Source organism: Narcine bancroftii, chromosome 1 (assembly GCF_036971445.1).
Source record: "Narcine bancroftii isolate sNarBan1 chromosome 1, sNarBan1.hap1, whole genome shotgun sequence".
Lineage (NCBI taxonomy): Eukaryota > Metazoa > Chordata > Chondrichthyes > Torpediniformes > Narcinidae > Narcine > Narcine bancroftii.
Window position 1 is genome coordinate 443583953 of NC_091469.1, and position 20125 is coordinate 443604077.

Here is a 20125-nt window from a genome sequence, read left to right on the forward strand (position 1 = left end):
CTACTGGCAGGTCTTAAAGGATTGCTCCTAGCCAGACCAGGTCATTCTGGACTAGTCGACCTACTTGTGATATACTCCAGTCTTTTAGTTAATAAAAGCCTTGGTTTGGATCAGCAAGTCTTTGGTTCTTTCGACGCGCATTACACTGTGGCAGCCTGTCCCTGAAGCAGACTCCAGATATGCCACCCCTCTGTTTCTTACATGCCAGGGGAGAAAGCTCCAGCCTATCCAACCTCTCACTATAACTCAAGCCCTCCATTCCTGAAAACATTCTAATGAATCTCCTCTGCACCATTTCCTATATATTAATATCCTTCCTATATCTGGATAGCCAGGCTTACACACAGAACCCCAAGTGTGATCTCACCAATGCCTCATAGAGCATTACTACGAGGACCCAATTCTGCTATTCAAACTCAGCCCAATGAAAGGGTATGTCCCCCTTACTGCCAGGGAGTTTTCCAGCATGTGGCTTGCAGCAGTAGACTGCCAAAGTCCACAAGACATAGGAGAAGAATTAGGATATTCAACCCATCGAGTCCGTCCTGCCATTCCATCATGGCTGATTTAATATCAAAGAGAAGTACTCTGATAATTCTTGTTGTGTTGGGTGAGTGGTAGACAAGCTATATGAGAACTATGATAACCTTGGCCTCCTGTTTGTGATTCAGGTGAAGCTTGCTTGCCCATGTGATCTCTGACCTCATGAAAATCAGGGATTTCTTTGTGTGAAGATCACTTGCTCAGTGGCGCCATCCAGTAGTGAATAGCTGACACCACACTTTAGAATGAAAATCTGGGGCAGTTCCAACAAAGCATCTTGGACTTGAAAATTTAACTCTTTTTCTCTCTCCGCTGAGTTTCCTAACTTACGGCATTTTGAGTTTTTGCTTCAGATTTCCAGCATCTGCAGTTTTTTTTCAATGTTCACACTGAAGAATAAAGAGGTGGATGAAATGCCATGAAAGTGTCTGTATCATAATTCAGTACAAGATGTTGTCAACTCCATCATGGGAGAAACTGTACCTGTTCATTATCAGAAGCACATTGGGATACTCTGTAAAATGTATCATTCATATAAGTGATATTCGGCTCCAGAAAACTATAGACCAGGGGTGGGCAACCTTTTCATTTTTAATTTAGATATACAGCATGTTAACAGGCCATTTTGGCCCATGAGTATTTACTGGGGTTGTAGGTTAATTGGGCAGCATGGACTAGTAGATCAAAATGGTCTGTTATTGTATCTAAATTAAAAATGAAAAGGTTGCCCACCCCTGGTATAGACACAAATATAATATGCAAGTTAAGAAATAAAATATTTTTGAAGCCCCCTCTGTGTAAATCCAAATGTTTGGTGCAAGTAAAAAAAAAATTAACATTGAAGTAATCTCTAGGTCAAAACAAAATATTAATCTGCACAGGGCACTAACATCATGTCAACAAGGCATCTAGCAACAATAAAAAAGACAATCAGTAAAGCATAGCGCTTTTCCTCTGTAACGGAATGGATTGTTATGGAAGGGGATAATTAAGCTTGAGAAAGTTACAGTTCGTGCATTACCATCTTCAAAAAGCTGAGTGGTGGCACCTTTAAAGAGGGTACCCAGATAGGGCCCTTGTCCTACCCCTCCCACCGTCTCCTCTTTACGCTAGCTTCCCTTCTCCATATCCCTAGTCTTGAAGAAGGGATTTGGCCCGAAACATTGACTATTTTTCCTCCCACTGGTGCTGCTTGACCTGCTACGTTCCTGCAGCTGATTGTGTTTAGCTTCATATTCCAATATCTGCAGTCTCCTGTGTGTCTCCTGTGGAATTATTAACTGTTAAAAGACAGCAGGCATTCCATTACAAGCAATAAGTTTTACATTGCGCTTACACAAATGTGACTGAGTTTGTCTCATCGAGTTACAGATCCAGAAATTAATATCTGCGGTTTATCACAAGATAATCCCAAACAAAGGGATGTAATTATAAACAAGATTTACGTAAACATTTTCTTATGCACTGTATTTTGTTTATTTACTGAATTAGCATGTGATTTGAGAATTGTGATAGTACAGCTGCTCCCCTACTTATGATGGTCCAACTTACAATTTTTTGAAGTAACGATAATCCAATAACGTGAATGTTGTTATTTACTTTCATGTAATTCGTTAAAATAAAGTCATCGCAACCATCGTTGATTTTTCCAATAAACATTGATAATTCCTCTAAAGTGAATTACTTGTAGCCTCCTTGGTCAATCGCTTCTTTTCGTTCAGTCGGAAAGATTGCAAGGGCTAGCACAATGCTGTTGGGGAAGAGCAGGGCAGCTGGATCAGTGAGGGGTCTGATACAGCACTGTTGGGAGAGAGCAGTGCAGAGGGATTAGTGTGGGAACTGATATAGTGCTATCGGGGAGAGCAGGACAGCAGGATCGATGTGGGGACTGATACAGTGCTGTCGGGAGAGGGCAGTGAAGTGGGATCGATATGGGGACTGTTACAGCGCTGTCAGTGTTATACAATGTAAACCTGTATTTTTTTTCGACCTATGATGGGTTTGTCAGAACGCAACCCCGTTGTAATATTAAAATCACTGTCATGGTCACTCAGCGCCTTTTCGCCCATTGTGTCTATGTTGACTGTCAAGTAGCCCTCCATGCTAATCCCATATTTGAACCATAGCCTTGGCAATTCAGGAGTCTATTTAGTTAAACATGAGAGTCTGCAAACACTGTGATTGCAGTTCAATGCACAAAAGTGCTGGAGAAACTCTATGGGTCACACAGAGTTCCTTATGTAGCTGTTACGTACCAGACAGCAGCAATAGAAATTAGCCCAGATGGTGTTATATTTAAAATAATATTTTAAATTATTAATTAAGAATGATATAACACCTCATCTAATTTATTTACACTTATCTAAATTTAACTGATCTTATCTACACTTATCTAACTTAACCCCTAAATATGCGCTGGTGGGTGTGGAATACCCCAAGCCATCACAGCTCAAAGCACAATTCTTGAAAGGCAGTTCAAAGTTCAGTTTCAGAAATTCGGTGATGTCACATAAGCTTGAAATTGATGCAACATGCAGGCTTTAGATGGATTATGCTGCCTTATATGAAATTAGCAGTTCGTGAAGTGGGTGAAAGAGACCAGTGCTGAGAGAATGTTGATTAATTCATGAAAACCTTTTTGAGGTGGTTCCAACAAATGTCCTTTTTGGACAAGTTCAACCAAAACTCCCCTCTTCTTTGGTATAGGGGACATAAAACTCACAAAACTCCCTGTTCGTGGGTCAGCCAAACTCAAGTGACTCTCACTCTGGGCACCATCCAAGTGCAGTATTCCTTCTACAAGTGGAACCCTTTTCGTGGGTCAGTCAAACAAAAGTGACCTTCACTCTTTTGGTCACAGAGTGGTCTTCTCATTCCTCTATTATAGGAAGAAATCAGACAGATTGCCTATATACTCAATCCTCTATAACAGATAGGAGGAAATCAGACAGATTGTCTATAACCATGTATGTGACCAATCCAGCACAGTATTTCTTCTTCAGAGAGCTGTTTGCTCCTGTGCTATCTCCTTAAAATGACCCTCAGGCAAAGCTGTGCACTGCTTCTTCAATATATTGATCACATGATCTCTGCACCTGGGATTTCCTCACTCTGCAAATGTATCCAAATTTAGGAAGATGCTGTTTCAAAGCTGCCAGTTCACAGTTACTTTCCAAAGCCTGCAGGCTTTTGTTAAATCTGTTCTCTTAAAATAGCAGTCCAACATAAACGAAAATGAACTGAAAAAGGGAGCATGTAACATAATAAAAATATGTAAACCCACATTTCGGGCCTTAGCCCTTCATCAAGGTATCATCAAGATGTTCATCTAGATCAGGGGTGGCCAAACCACGGCTCGTGAGACACATGCAGCTCTTTGACATATAATGTGTGGCTCACTGAAATATGTTGGCTGAGACAGGAATTGAAGGAGCTGATGCTCACAATGGTAATTTTAGTGGGCATAACTTGTAATTGAAAATATTTGGTATGTTTACCATAAATACGTGTGTAATAGTCAATATCATGTAAAAGTTAACCCCTTCCCCTATTTTTGTCTCTGGCCGCCCGCCCATCCATATGTGGACTTACCACCTGGACCCATCCACCCCCCTGCCAAACAGTGCTTCTGACACCATGTGGACTTACCACTTGGTCCCAGCAATCTGCCCACCCATCTGAGCTCCTGATGCTCAAAACAGTGCAAGTACTTAATGCGGGCAAAAGTACTATGCATGTAATAATCGGCCCCTAAATATTTCCCTAAATTTGATCTACAAAACTCGACTATTACATGAATAAATACAGTATGTGTACTTTTTGATTATTGAAACAAATACAAATGACCAGTTTAAAAAACTACATATATTAATAAAATGCATTAATAAATATTATTATGTACATGTATTTCTTAATATTTATATAATTTTTTGTAACAAAATCTGCATGTAAGATCAAAAACGTATGTAATTTTTTTCATGTCTTGTGGCTCTCAAACATCTGAAGTTTTAACGTATGTTAAGCAATTTTGGCCACCCTGATCTAGATGCTTTATAAATGTTGTGAGAGTACCTACCTCTACCACCCTCTCAGACAAAGTGTTCCAGATTCCAAACACCCTCATCATTTTCTATTCCATATTGAAATTGTGACATGGTTCTCAAATGTATTACATGATGCTTAAATTTGCGCACATTTTCAAGACATCTGCTTTCCTTTATAATTTTCACCACTTTTATTTCCTTTTTATTTTCATGCAGAAGGACTTGTGCATGTATTGCAAAAGGTTGGCTTGCAGGTGCAGAAGGCTGTCAAGAAGGCAAATGGAATTTTAGCCTTCCTTACTGAAGGGATTGAATTTAGGAGCAGGGAGGTTTTGGTGCCACTGTGGAAGGTACTGGTGAGGCTGCATGTGGAACACTGTGCATTTCTGATCTGCTTACTTGATGAAGGATGTAGTGGCTTTAGAGGCGGTGCAGAGGAGGTTCACCAGACTGATTTCAGAGATGAGGGGGTTATCGAAAGCATCCACAGTCCAAATTTTTGGTGGTTCTTTGCAATCCGCTCCAACCAATTCTTGTTGCACACCTCAGACCCTTCAAACCAGATCCACAGCACCTTCAGCTAGTCAGATCTGACTGTGAAGGGGGATGGTGGACTGGTTGGCCCAATTACTGGAAAGCATTGCCTCGCTGTTTTTATGGTTAACTCTGGCACCTGATGCAGACTCAAATTGCCCGCATACACCAATTGTGTATCAGAACAAAAGACAGCAACATTATCCATATACAGAGAGGCCTTGACCTGAGTGCCTCTGCTGCCTGTCAAAGTCGCTCCTCTTATGCCCTCGTCCTTCCCGATGGATTCAGCAAAGGGCTCTATGGACCACACAGGCTGACCAGACAGGCATACACCCCCCTGTCCTGCACGGAGGTGATGATATCTCTGAGAAGTGCAAGGCTGTCAGAGATCTTCATGCTCGGAACTACGCCAGTCTGGGTGGATCACCTGTCCCAGAACAGGCTTGATTTGATTGGCGATGGCCTTGGACAGGAATTTGTAGTTCACATTTAGCAATAAAATGGGTCTCCAATTTTCGATATCCTCCTCTTCCCCCTTCTTTTTGAAGATGAGGACAATGATGCCCTCCCTCATGGAGACTGACATGCTTCCTGCCAGGAGCATCATGTTGTATTCTTCCAGCAGGTCCAGGCCCTCCCAGTCCCCCAGAGCCATGTACAACTCAGCCAGTAGGCCTTCACTTCCAGAGTTCTTACTTGACCAAAGGAACGGATGGAGTCTATCAGCTCACCAAAACATTCCTTCATGCTGTGGTCCAGTGGACAGAAACTTTTGAGAGGTCATTCTGTCAGTAGCCTTCGCGTCATACAAACTGGCATAAAAGGATCTGTCGATCCACTGAATGCCCGTCTGTGATGATGTGTACTTTTTGGAAGAAGAAACATGAGCACGTCTCATCCTGCTTCACTGTGTGGACTCTGGATTTGAAGATGATCTTGGAGGACTCTAAGGTGAATAACAAGGCTTGCTGTCACTTCACCACCTGGAGTTCTTCCTTCACATCCACTCCTCTGCTGCAGACGGAGGAGTTGTAGATTAGACTGGAGCTGGTTCAGCTCCCTCTCTCTCTCCCTTGTCCTCTGAAATCCTTCGAAGAAGAAGAACCTCTCGATGTTCTCCTTGGTCGCTTCCCACGAGGTCACTGGGGAGTCAAAGAAGGGTCTCACGGTTCTCCAAACTAGCATACTCCTTCTTTAGTTCCTCTCTGTTCTCTGGGGTCAGCAACTTTACATTCAGCTTCCATGTCCCTCTGCCTGCCTTCTAGTCCTCCTGTAGACGATATGAGGCATGAAGGAGACAGTGATCAGCGAAGAACACTGGCGTGACATTGCTGGTTCTGACCGTGATGTCCTTCAACACAAAGACAAAGTTTATACGGAATGGCTTGAACAGTCCGACCTCAACCAGGTGGGCTGCGGCTGTGCTCCACCTGCAAAGTTGCTGAAGGCGTCACACAGCTGTACGTCCTTTACTGCCGCTGTCAGGAGTCTGGAGGAGCTATTTAGTCTGCTGTTAGCACTGCTGAATAGTCCAGTCACATCAATGATGCAGTTGAAATCACCAGCCAGAACGACCGATGTGGATGTCGCCAGCAATGGTGGGAACTGATGGAAGATGGCCGACCTCTTGCTCCACATGGACAAGGTGTACACATTGATCAGCTGGAGCAGGCTGTCGCGGTACTTCAGATCCACCACGAGGAGACATCCTCCAACGACCTCCTTTACCTCAGTGATTGTAAAGTTGCCCTCTCGCAGCAAAATACCCAGACCAGAAGTGCGACAATCTTTCCATCTCCCTAACCACACAGATAATCCATGGGGCCACCATCGCGACCACCCCCAATAGTTTCGGAGGTGTGGCAACCCGCACTCCTGTAGGAAAATCTCATCTGCCTTGACTTTACCAAAGCATTAACATATTGTGTAGTGCTTTTAGTATTGCAAATTTAATGCCAATTTTGGTTCATAAGGGTCCACAGTCTGTAATCTTTATAGTCCAGTCAGTGTCCATCAGCCTGAGCTCACATGCCCACTGAATTGGTGAACTTCAATACTGATTACAGATTCAGGAACAGGGTATGATCTTCTTCTGGGAGAGGTGTCTCTTTGGGCAATGCTGGGGGTGTCATGGAGTGAGGGGGGGAGGTGATGTCTGGCTGAGCTCCTGCCCCTCTGTCTTTTGGTTGGTCAGCATTCTTCTCCCATAGCTGGGGGGGTGGGGGGGTGGGGGCACTAAGCCTGCACTGCTTCTGGTCTCCCCGACCCAGGGGATGGTGGCCTCAGCCTTGCTCATGGCCTCCCACCATCAGGCTTAATTGTAATCTAATATCTTCCTCTGTCTGTGTTCAGCATTTGTGCTGGCTTCCTCCTCAGGAGCCAAGAGCCTGCTGCTAGCTGTTGCTTGTGCCTTGGCCCTTTTCTTTCCCTTGCTTGTGGTGTTCATTGCAGGTTTCTTGTGTATTTATCCTTTTCCCCACCATCTTCCATTGGCCCTCTGCAGCTCCCTCATCCATTGCCTCTGCATCCTCAGGAGGAGCCTCCAGACCTGCGGCTAGTGTATGATGTTGGGTGTCCTTGGGATCTCCTTTCTTTCCCTGGTCTCAGTCATTGACACAGTCTGTGAAATTCTGTGAGTCTCGGTCACAGTTGCAGTTGAGGGGATGTTGACCTCACTGGCCTTGCACACTCTGGGCTGTCCGTCATAGACCAGATACTCACAATTCCCTCCAGTGGTAAACACAGAAGGGGAGGGGAGGGTGGATGATAGCCACTTTAATCTCCTCTCTCAGCATTCGCTAGTCCAGATTCTGAACATAACTTTGACTTCCAAGCAGGTTCCTGTCCCTTCAACATAACGGCCAAGGAAGGTGAGCACATCCACATGTGGGTTAAACATGTGCACTTGTCCCTTCTGTGTCAGAAGGGTGAAGAGTGACTGCACCTTGAAAAGCGAGAGTGGAGCCACATTCCCCTTCTCCTGGAACTCCCGAAGCAACTTCTGCCATCCAGCTGGGTCTTGAATGTCACATTGAAGTGACTTTTGTCCGCCATGTCCTGGAGTCAGTAGATGTCTTCACTTCAAATTTGAGGCACTCCATCAAGACCTTGCGCACAGAGAGGTCCTGGGAAATCTATGACACCTCACTAAGTTCCTTCACTGTCACCCTGACAGTGTTCTGGATTCTAGGTGCTGCTAAAGAGTTTCCTGTTGCAGCCATCTTCGTGGAACTGGTGGAGGTGGGCTTTCAGCTGGAGAGGGTGTTAGATCAGCCCTCCAATCCACATGGATACACCCTCGTGTCAGCAGGCCAGCTCACACCAGACGATCTCATGCTCTCAGAGGTCTTCCTCCTCCTCTGCTGACATCTTCTTCTTCTTCCTCACTGCCAGTATAACTCCTCACTTCTCACAGATCAGGTTCATCCATTCCGATAAGAACAGTTCCTACACTTGATCTTAGCCAAAAGGTCGAGAAGCAACATATCGAATCGTAAAATTATGAAAGGCATAGATAAGATCGAGGTAGGTAAGTTGTTCCCCCATTGATGAGGGTGACTGGAACTAGGTAACATAGCCTCAAAATCCAAGATAGTAGATTTAGGATGGAGATGAGGAGGAACTGCTTTTCCTAGAGGATGGTGAATGTATGAAAGTTGCTGCCTATTGAAGCAGTGAGTCTACCTCAGTGAATATATTTGCGACAAGTTTGGATAGCTTTTTACCAAGTAGGGGAATTAAGGGATAGGCAAATGAGCCATCAGATCAGCCATGATGGCGTGAATGATGGAGCAAGCTCGACAAGCCGGATGGCCTACCCCTGCTCCTATTTCTTATGTTCTTATGTTCCTACCCATGAAGTGTCTCCAGCTGTGGTTTGAACCAGGAGAGAGACTATTCGTTTTTACCACAAAAGTAAGCAATGGATGCCAGGGAAGGGAAAGATGAGAAGCTTTCTATTCAGCCAAGGAGGAGAAGTGGACAAGGAGAGGGACACATTGAACAGCTGCAGAAGATTTGAAGTCGTTGGTGTGAGATGACATGACAGAATGTCACAAGTTGAAATATCAAGAACAGATATAAATAGCAGAGGTGCTGAAATAGAGGAGCAGCAAAGATAATGGTGGAGTCATGTGCTGCTACCAATTGGCCTCTCCAATGACCAAGAGGATCACTTCAAGATCCTCTTCCATCTCTACACCACAAAGCATCCTCTAACTCCCAGAATATAATTACCGAATATTGGAGAGCTGAAATATCATCTCTGATTGAGTCTTGCTGCCTGCGCACACTGTGTTCGCTGACTTACCCTGACTACAAACATGCAGCGTTTCTGTTTTCAAATTCTCTCTCTTGTTTTTGAATCCCCTTGTGGCCTTGCTCCACTCTGCTGGTGTCATCATCTTCAGCCTTACCAGTTCCCTAGATATCTATACGTCTCTTGCTCTTCTCTGATTGAAAATGCACCATTGCAAGCTGCTGTGCCTTCAGCTATTAAACCCCAGAAACAGAAAATGATTTATGACACAGAAATAGCTATTGTGCTTGTACTAGTCGTGTCAGAGTTACCCAGCCTAATCCCATCTTCCAATGCTTAGTTCATAGCCCTGCAGGTAGCAATTCCGTTAATCTGTGTCCTCTTGGATTTTGAATCTTTGCTGAAAATTTAAGTCCAACTTATTTCCTCTATTGAGTGTGCTCTCATCATTTTAAATGCATTAATTTCATCTATTCTCATCATCCTCTGCTTCAAAGAAGTCAAACCCAGTCTATCCAATCTTTCCGAAAATGTTCCCTTCCTGGCAACATCTTCCTAAATCTCCTCCTTGCCCACTTCAGTGCAATTACATCTTTCCAGTAATACAACTGACCAACTTCCTACCGGAGATTTATTGAGAATGCCCTGGCCAGCTGCATCACAGTGTGTTACAGTTGCTGCAGAGAAATGGAACAGAGGTCAATCCACACGACCATAAGAGTGGCAGAGAGGATCAATGGAGTCTCCCTCCCACCCATCCATGTGATCAAACAAGATCGTTACCTGAAGAAGGCGTGCAAAATCATTGAGGACCCCTTCCACCTTGCACACATCTTTCAGCTGCTCTTGTCGGGAAGAAAGACAGGAGTGACAGATCCAGAACCACCAGGCTGAGGAACAGCTTCTTCCCATGGGCAGTGAAAGTATAGTTTCATGAAAATGAGAAAATATAGTTTCATTCATTTATATAGATGAATGTATTGTTTGTCTAGTGTATATATGCTAAGTCTGATTGTGTGTCTGTGTGTTTCGCCCTGAGGATCGGAAAACACTGTTTTATTAGGTTGTACTTGTACAATAAATGATCATAAACTTGACTTGACTCTTTCCAGTAATATAATGGGTAGAATAATCTACTCAGGGAGGCTTATGGTCTACTTAATTTTATCTGCAATTCTAGCACATCTGCCCTGCTCTAAGATTCTAGATCTCAACTAATTGAGAAAACCATTTTTAAAAATTACCCTGTGGACCCGTCCAGCTACCTCCAAGGTCTCCCTTTCCCTTAATGTCCCCTCACCCCTGAAATTTAAATTCTAGACATTTCAGTCTTTCTCTTTCACCCTCCTTGTTTGAATCTATTGACCAAGCTTTAGTTTTTATTCTTAACAGCTCCTTGTGATAAATGAAAATGTATGCAAAACATTTTGTAATGTTAGTCATTAAAATGGGTGTTTTCATGGTTGCTGTTGGATGCAGTAAGAATTACATTAACAATAAGTGGAAGAGAGTACAACCTTGTAGTCGAGAGTAGGCGTGCGTGGACTATTATTGGTGCATGGGAGGACACAAGTGCAGGCTTGTAGTAGAACGTAGAACTTATCTACACAGGACAGGCCCTTCAGCCCACAATGTTGTGTTAACCTATAGAAATCTACTCCACAGCAGTCTAATTTTTCCCTTCCTCACATCCATATCCCTCTATTTTCCTTACATCCCTGTGCCTATCTAATTGTGCTTTGAATGTCTCCATTGTACCTTGGTACACCACCATCCCTGGCAAAACATTCTAGGCAATCACTACATACTGTGTAAAAAAAAAATCTATCTCTGCTGTCTCCAATAAACAGATATCCGTTGGTATTTTTACTGTTGGTTGTCATAATCTCATAATCTTATCGACCTTTATTAAGTCACCCCTCATCCTTCGTTGGTCCAAAGAGAAAAGTCCCAGCTCAAGTTTGCTTCATATGTCACGTTCTCCAATCCAAACAATATCTTGGTAAATCTCCTCTGCACCCTCTCCAAAGCATCTACATCCTTCCTGTAATGAGCTGACCAGAACTGAGTACAGTACTCCAAGTGTGGTCTAACTTGAGTTTTATAATTTTATTACATCACAACTCCTGAACTCTATCCCTGACTAATGAAAGCCAGCAGACCACACACCTTCTTAAGCACCCAATCAACTTGTGCAGAAACCTTGAGGGATCTATGAACCTGGACCCCAAGATCCCTCTGTTCCAACACATTGAGGGGGAGGTGTTAATGTGAACGTAGCACAAATAAAAGCTCTCTCGACTGGAGGGAGAACAAACACTTTTATTAGATTATAACTATGGGTAGGGTCTCACAGTAGTCTTCGGAAGGGTTCTGGGTTTAGGCGGGAAACCAGGGTTATATGTGAGCAGATGGGGGCAGAGCTGGGAGGCGAGGCCAGCCATCAGCACAACACCCTACCAATAAATCCCAGTGGACTGCAGTGAGCAAAGAGAAGCAGTTTCAGAGGGGTAAGGAAAAGTCTGCACTGCAAAGGCACAGTCCAGTGAATACAAATAGAGCCAACCACACCAATATCTCCCCAGCAATGCTCTGATCAGTCACTTAAGCTCCAATGGAGCTTTAAAGCAGTAACATAATTCAGTGTACCTCCATGCTTGGCACTGAAACTGCTTTAGGGATGGGATCTGCTCAGGTGTCCTCACCAGATTGAGAGTGCAGACACATCTACAGGTACATTCATTCCTGCACTTCTGATACAGCTATGCCATTGGAACAGGTCCCAGGAAATGTCCCCCTCCATAGCACTGTCGTTAAACTTCTGTGACCAATGCAACTCTATATGTATAATTATCAAGCATAATCTCAGAAAATGTCACGGCTTGATCCAAATCAGATCACTTGATGCAATTTATCCCCCAGCAGAATGGAAGGTGGTTATCGCAATGTTTTCCTGGGGCGGCAGGTTCAATAAGGGAGGTTCCAGTTCCAGGCTCCAGAGGTCCAAGTTCATTCCTAACTTTCTGTGCAGAGTTTGCATGTTCTCTCTGTGACTTCATGTCACATCCCAAAGTCATGATGGAAGGTGAATTGGCTGCCCCATGTCAATGACAACAAAATTCCAAAGGGAAATAAATGGATTTGTGTGATGAGAATGAACTGTGCTGTGCAGAGAAACAAGGATAGGGGAAATGGACTGGGAGGTGACATGAAGCTGATGAGCTGAATAGCCGCTATCTGCCTTGTTATTGCATGATTCCCAGAATACATTGCAAAGACAGATGCAAGAGCTCCTCCCAGTGGTACAAAATTATTCTGCTGCAACTTAGATTCATGCACCATAAGGTCTCAGCAGAGTAGTTAATATCTATACATAAAGATTTAAACAGCATGATAGAAATAAGTGCTGCTAATGACCACTGGCAAGCAAATATTACAATGCTTAAATACACATGGTTCCAAATCATAAAAGAAAATAACAATTTCAGATAGAACATTGGCGTCTTAACTGGTCGTCCACTGACCCACATACTCCTACTAATTAGCATATATAGTTAGTGTTATAAATAGAATGAGACCCCTCATTCATTCTGACAAGCCTCCATTGATGATTAAAAAATGTCATTTGGATCAACGCATAATTGTTAATAAGAATAGAACACTTGTTCATCAGATGATCTACGAACCCAGTAATTTTGTGCCTATGAGTGTCAGTGACGGGACTATTTTCACTCCAGTAGTCCAATATCTATAAACACTGTTTGATCACGTATTTGCTGAGCTTAAAACAAAAGCATTATGTTTTTAAATAATCCTTGTTCTAACATGTTGTTCCCCCTGGATCCGTCCAATATAAGCTCCACTGGTTCACAGCAGGGTAAAGGGAAAGCTTCATTGTGATTCCAAATTAGTTCTGCATCCACCATTTACTTTCATAAAGTAACTTCTCGCTTCTTTCTAATTATCTGACAGCTCTGACACCTTTCTAACTGCTGGGATACCTTTGTAAAACTTCAGTCCAACCAGCAAACACTTATCACAAGCCCTCTCACCCGAGCTCATCTGACCCACTTGTATAAGAAATGGGTGTGTTGATTTTGTGGTTAAGTTTCTGGGTCATTGATCTAGTTGCATGAATTTGAATCTCAGCTAAAAAATTTAAAACAAATAAATCTCAAACTATAGTTTTTAAATAAACAAGACTGGAGCAATAAACTTAAGGCTATTGGATAGTTGTAAAAATCTAAGTGCTTCACTTTTGATTTCCAGAAAAGGAAATCTGCAATGCTAACCTCATCTGACTCCAAACTCCCAAGATTTTTAATTTAAAGATACAGCACAATAACAGGCCTTCCCGGCCTATAAGCCTGTGCCACCCGAATACACCATTGTGACTGATTAACCTATTAGTCCCGTACGTCTTTACAACATGGGAGGAAACCATAGTAACCGAAGGAAACCCATGCAGGCAAAGAGAAAATGTACAAACTCTTTACAGACAGCCTTGGATTCAAACCCAGGTCGCTGGTGCCGCAATTGTGACGTACCTACTAACCATAGATGATATGGGAAAAAGTAGAAAGCCTACTCAATCTCTTACTTGTGTTTGCTCACTTAGGATTTTATTTAAATCAACAGGTAGCAGGTTACACCCATATGAGCTCATCGGGTTTTTCCACTTTGCTTCCAACTTCCACGCTGGCCTCAAATTCATTTGGTCCATCTCTATCATCAATGTCCCCTTTCTCGATCTCCACCTTCATCTCAGGAGACAAACTCTTGGCAGAAAACCCCAAACAGTCCTTCCAAGTGAAGCAACATCTCACTTGTGAATCTGTAGGGGTATTCTACTGTATCCGGTACTCCTGTGGTGATCTCCTCTACATCGGAGAGACTGGACACAGACTGGGAGATCGCTTCATTGAGCACCTCAGTGTGGATCTCTTGAGGAGATTTTTCCATAGTCCCATCAGCGTGGTGGTCAACGTTTTGGTAAAGTAAAAAAAAAGAATCACAGATGAAAGTTGGTACTTCCTTGAAGATGTCACATGGTAAAGATCATGTCTTCTGTGCTTCTACATGGACAGTATCCATCTACTGACTGTGGAGTCACTGGGAGGAGGGTCATGGTTATGCCATTGCCTGCTTTGGATTTTATCCACGGGGACAGCTCACTACAGTTACGACATTCGACATCTCCTTCATTCCTTGACAGCACTGCCCATTACAAAGTTGGAAGACATACCACCTGACAATCAAGTTTTGGCCCTGCCCCACCCATCAGTGCTCACCTTACCATTGACCCCTTTAAGTAGCTTTGTACTTGGCTTTGGGCCATTGGTTTTTGTAATCAATTAGACCTTGCTGGCACTGAACCATTAGATCTTTGTAGATTACCTGGGCTGGACTCCCCAGGCCTCCAGTACAATAAAGGGCACCATGTGTGCTTGCCTCTCTCTCTTTTTGCTATCTCCAAGGGACCACTCTACTTTATTCCAGGCCGAGTACCATGGAACGGCGCTGGAGAAATTGTTTGGTAAGGTGTGCACTAGTAAAGCGTTGGGAACGTTTTAGTTAATCTCCTGAGTAGCAAGGAGTAGTACCTATACTGAGTCAAGGGGTGGCAGGATTTGCATTCTTTCTTTCCTTCATTGCATGTAACAGCACTGGTAATTTAGTTCATAGTTGTGTGTGTGTGTGTGTGTGTGTATGTGTGTGTGTGTGTGTTGTGATAATCCCATGCATGTCTTCTGTAAATAAAATCATTTACTCTTAAACTGTGTTCAGAGCTCTTGCTTTAGAGTCCAATCGAATCTGATCCTTCACTCATAACAGCTCCAAATACACTGTTGTTTTTGAATTGGGCTATAACCAACTTGACTTCTCGTCAGCCAGCAGTGATACTGTGGCTGGCCTTAGGAGGTGGCACTCCTGCCAACGACAGGGTGCAAGTTGAGGTTCTCTTCAAAGTGATTTCTCGAGCAGTTGATGTCTGCCTCTCTGTGCCTTAGGGGTGGATTTCAGTTCCCAGCTCATTGTAGGATAAGTCCCTTGGTGTTTGGACCATCAATGGCATTTACAGTGTTGTCAAATGGAGGTCAGAACTCTCTGTGATTGGCTGAACTTTCTGTACATTCTTCACCCCTCACTGTTAGCTTCTCTACCAAGAGTAACCAGGATCAACAATATGAGGGTAACTGCAATCCCATCAACCTGGGTTCAAATCCAGCGCTGTCTGTAAGGAGTTTGTACGTTCTCCCCATGTCTGCATGGGTTTCCTCCGAGTGCTCAGTTTCCTCCCACATTCCAAAGATGTATAGGGTTAGTAGATTAATTGGACACAGTGGAGTATTTGTGTGGCATGGGCTCATGGGCCAATAAGGCCTATTTACTGTCCTGTATCTTTAAATTAAAAACAAATAAGATTGGAAAGTTTATTTATGGCAAGTATTAATATAGGATGTCGGCCCTTCCTAAATTGGAAGCTCCAACTTTATTTAAGGGAAAATCAACAGCATTACTGGCTTCTGAGGGCAGAATTCAGTTGGTAGATGGAATGAGTGACTGTTGGATCAGCAGCCAATTTGTACACTGCAAGCTCCCACAAAAACAAAGGGGCCTTGCTGTTATTTTGTGATATTAATTGAGGATACTACCTTCTTTTAATTCAAAATGGCACCATGGAGTTTTCCTTCTATCCAGATGGGCTTCAGTTCAGCATCTCTACTGAAAGACAGCATGCTTTATAGCATTTCACTGATGAGCCTGCTGGAAGTGGGTGCAGAGAGAGCAAAAGGTTTGACTGACTGCCAAGACCAAGCATATGTCTGGACCCAGAGTAGACAAACTCACAGCCCTTAGTCCCAGCATGAGGCACTGCCACCACTGACAGATCTTTTGACTGTCTCTATACACCCCTCTGCACTGGGCACTTGTGAAGTTGGGCATTTTCTCCCAAAATCTGGACTTATTTTTCACCTGCTACCTCTTTTCTCTGCAACCCATCAGCTAAGACTCCAGATTTTGATGGTACTTAATTACTTATTGCAATGCATCCACCCCATTGTGTCTATAATGGTTTCCTACAGATCAATCCCATTCCCTTTCCTCATTTCCCAAAACCTACATCCTATCATCTTTCACATGCCCAGTTTATCTCCTGTGATCCTTTTTCTATGATTCTACAGTTCAAAAAAATTTCACCACTTTAATCCTGAAAGGGACATGAAAGGTGTTACATAAATGCAAGTCTTTTTTTATTTTGTTTCACATGGTCAAATTTATTAAAAATCATCATTATTTTTGTACCATGGAGGGCATTGGAAGAGGAAAATTGAAGTTGAACTATAGAGAAAAAAAAACTCTGTAGTTGCTGGGGTCAAATGCAATACACAAACATGCTGGAGAAACACAGCAGATCACGTAGCATCCATTGGAAATAAAAGGTACCCAACATTTTGTGCCTGAGTTCCCACCCCCTCCCTTCTCCAGTCAGAGATCTGCCCTTCTCAGCTCCCTGCCCTCTCGCACTCTCACTTCTCAGCAGCTTTCTCTTCTACCCTCTCACCTGTATCCACCTATTACCTCATTCCTGTTAGCCTGCTATCCCTTTCCCTTCTTCCCTCCTTTCCTCTCCTTTCCTCTCCTCTTCCCTCCCTCCCCCACCTTTTTCAATCCCTGATTTTCCTTATACCTGATGAAGGGATCAGCCCTGAAATCTTGGTTACCTTTCATTCCTATAGATGCTGTATGTACCCACTGAGTTTCTCCAGCATGTTTCTCTATTGAACGTCACCAGCTTTGTCCCAACGGTCCACTTTCTGTGGATGTTAAACCCAAACGATATCAACAGGCCCTTTCAAGCTGCCATGTAAAATTAGGTTAACCGGGCAATTTCCCGGTTTGCCTCCCACTCATGTGGCAACATGAAAAGGTCCGACCCGGTCAGCATGGTCCTAATCCAACGAGGTCCCTGACCTACCTCAGAGGTAGTCAGGGAACCCAGTAAACTTAACTAGGTCACGTCCACTAGCGATTTGATTAGGAAAATGGCCAACCATTTGACTCCTGTGGCATCAGCACCTGCGCGTTGACATCACAGTGAAATCCCTGGCTGAAGTGCCTCCCACAATCAAGGGGAGAGAGGAATCACTGCCACGGGTCCTGGGGTGGGTGGTGTGTGGAGAGAGGCCATTGCTGTGAGGGGGAGAGAGGTCATTGCCACAGGGGGAGATGAGAGGAGTCGTTGCCATGGGGGGGAGGGTGAGTGGGTGGGGGGGGGTTGAGTGGGTGGGGGGGGTGAGTGGGTGGGGGGGGTGAGTGGGTGGGGGGGGTGAGTGGGTGGGGGGGGGGCGAACTGCTGCTACTGCGAATGCCTTTCCGGTTCAGAGTGACAACTGAACATTCGCGGCAGCAAAACGTTGCTGGGGGGGGGGGGGGGAGAGTGCGATTGATGGTATGGATGTCGATTGATGGGTGGGGGTGTGACTGATGGGGGGAGGGTGACTGACTGGGGGGGTGGTGATTGACGGTGGGTGGTGACCTAGTGACAGCCAGTGGGGGGACGGGGGAGACTTACTGATAGTGCCCAGGAGTGTGTGACATTCACTTTCCGCGTTATCATGGGGGCAGGATCCCCCTTAAATCGCCAGATTGATGATTTAATGGGTTGATGCCCTTGCAGTTCAAAAGAGCCTAGTGGTAATCAATTCCCCACAGCCAGTCGGTTTCCTATCCCCACATTAAAACAATCAAAATAGCCATCTAAATAAATTTACTTCCCTTCTAATACCATTTGATTCTTTCACTCGAGCAAAATTTTGCTCCAGATTAAGATGATAATGTCAATCAAACAACAGAAGTTTTACCTTGACTTGGTTTGGCCTTTTTGACATGCAGTAGATGGAGAATGTTGGCACATTCATTATTCAGGTGTCAGAGCATAATTGTGCTTGGTTTCTGCCGGGAGCTGAATCCATCACAATGAGGTGTGAACATATACTCCTACATGACACAGGTTACAGATGATTTCCTGTCCTTTTATTTCAAACAACTTTTACATTACAAATATTTGTTTTAATGGCTTTAGGCTTTTCAGTAAAGCAACATCCGAAATATAATGAAACAGAATTCTTGGATTAAGTCAGTAAACAGACATAACATTATACAGAAACTTATTTTATCAACTTCAAAACTGTAAAAGAAACACATTCTGGAGTTTTACCATAATTCCACATTCTCGACAAAAGGCTCAGTGCTGGAATCATCCCTTTCACACTGCCAATTACTTGTGGGTTGAACTGGGTAATTTACCAGGTCCGTACCTGGTCATTGGGTGGTGTGAAACATCCTAACCTGGGAGGGCAAGTTAAATTCAACCAGGCTCTGATAGTTGGTGAGGGCAAGTGGCAGAGCCCGACAGAATTAACTCACTAATTGCCTTCTGGCGGTGAGAAAGCACAAACTGCTCTCGCATTGTCACCACTGGAGGCAGGACCTTTAAAATGCCATGTTGCTGATTAACCAGGTAAATCACAGTGCAGTGGGAAAGGCTCCCAAGTGCAGCAGGCCCAGTAAAGTTTCCCACTCCCAAGTGCAGCAGGCCCAGTAAAGTTTCTCACTTCCTAGGAGAGTTGGCAGTGTGAAAGGGGCTATTGAATGCCTTTTATTTCTGATAGATGCCGCGTGACCTACTGAGCTTCTCTAGCATTTTTGCATATGGAGAAACACATTCTGCAGTGCACACTAATTCTCTGTCTGAAAGACAGACAGAAAGCAATGCAATGGCCAAACAGGAAGCTATGTGGCAAAGGATATCCAGGTTTTGTTTCCTTTTGTTCGAAAACATTTCTGAATTTCTCATTGACCTCAAGATTCCCACAGTGTGGCCACCCACAGGCTCTGTAAGCATCAATAGTTTCGCAGTACTAAAAACAATTCCCACCTCCATGAGCATGTGGCAGGGTTGAAAACTTTCACATATAACTTCAGGTGGTGAGGAAAATTACTTCTTGACAGACAAGATCGATCACCCAGTCCATCCTTGTTGCACAAAGGACTTGATCTGAATAGAGGGCACAATGAAGCAAAACACAAATGTATCTCCTTACTTTTTAAAAATTCCTAATAATCTACCATCCTCTGGTATTAATAATTTCAAAGTCCCTCCCCCCCCACAAGAAGTTCCTATATAACTTCAGCTTCAATTCACCACCCCTGATCTTGTACCATGTCCCCAGATCTGCAAGCACATTTTGAAGCACATTTTGACCTAGTGAAGTCACAGAAGAGGACGGAGATGCAAAGTCTCATACTGATAACATGACTGCAATATGTACTTGATCTAGATGGCTGCTGCCTTAACTTGCCCTGTGAAAATTTGCTGGTGGAACCATTTGGTTTGCTGAAAGCGAGTGACATAAAGGTTAGAAGAAGGGACAAGGGAGCTAGGGGGTTGATTCCTGCCTAGAAAGTGCTGATAGTGGATTCATCCTCTGGGTCCACTTAGCACTTCTTCACATGATATGTGGCTTCTTCACTTGCCTAGTGCATGCATTGGCTAAAGGTGAGTGGAGCTTTCTTGTATTTATTCTCCCCACTCCAATATTCTCTGAAGGGGACTGAAATTCAGTCTTGCATTGTTGGTTATATATTCTTGAGTTCCATATTCAATTTTCAAATTAATGAAAGGCCTGAGAATACATTTTTAATGGGTTTTGATGGAAGAACATTGATTTGGAAGTCT

The 20125-nt window shown here is 43.7% G+C and overlaps 1 long non-coding RNA gene across 1 annotated transcript; it reads right to left on the minus strand.

The window, feature by feature from the left end:
* Positions 1 to 2231: 2231 nt before the first annotated feature.
* Positions 2232 to 19432, minus strand: LOC138753559 (uncharacterized). The gene is made up of 3 exons (XR_011351257.1): positions 19325 to 19432; positions 18249 to 18384; positions 2232 to 2293 (listed from the first exon to the last, which is right to left on the minus strand). It is a non-coding gene; the product is annotated as an uncharacterized lncRNA (long non-coding RNA).
* Between the last annotated feature and the right edge of the window lie 693 nt (positions 19433 to 20125).